The following is an 883-nucleotide window of genomic DNA, read 5'->3' on the forward strand; positions in this document are numbered from 1 at the left end:
TAACATGCATATCTGATAGTTTTATGGATCTATAATATATTACATATAGTTTTAAAAATCAACATAATAAGACATTTATTTATCCTGACATCATCCTTATGTTTAGAATGATAAATATGATCTACTATCACATCTATTTTTTTTTTCCTTCTATCTGTTTTTCTGGTAAAGTGTAAATGAGTTTTTGAGTTTCCAACTATCATTTTATTATCTTTACTGTGTCTGGACAACAAACAAACACTTGCTCTCCTAGAGTATCTCTTATCAATCAATGGGAGTTAGATCTACCAAAAGAGATTAGTCTCTTAAACATAATGAATTAAGGTTTAAATCTCTATGTTAAGAGGTACTCATATTTAATATTCATCCTCATCTTAAACAAGATTGTTTCTGAAAAAGAAGACCTATGAGAAAATTAAAAAATAAAAAAGTATCTCGTATATGCAATTTAATTTATAAAATTTATTTTGCTAATAATAAAAATTTCATTGATAAAATTGGAGTACGATAACTCGGATTTGTTTTCCTCCATTTTAGTATATATACTCTTAAAAAGGATTATGGGCTCAGTGAAAAAAAGGAAAAGGATTATGGGCATTGAGCATTGAACAGTTTGCACCTCTAATCAGAGACATTGTTGAATGTGGACTCCAAGTCCAACCCCTTTAATTGGGCATGAAGTGGGTGTGCCCTCTCTACGTAAGTTTATCCGACAAAAATGTCAGAATTTCATTTCCATTACACCAATTCGTGCTGGTTATTATTTTCATTTCTAATTTAGTAGTACTTTTTTTTAATCATATGATATTGATATAAAATAGTGATTAATTTTCATAGAAGACGATGAGTACACACAAGATGATATTCTTCTCTCAATATAATT

This window comes from Glycine max, chromosome 16 (assembly GCF_000004515.6).
Source record: "Glycine max cultivar Williams 82 chromosome 16, Glycine_max_v4.0, whole genome shotgun sequence".
Classification (NCBI taxonomy): Eukaryota; Viridiplantae; Streptophyta; class Magnoliopsida; order Fabales; family Fabaceae; genus Glycine; species Glycine max.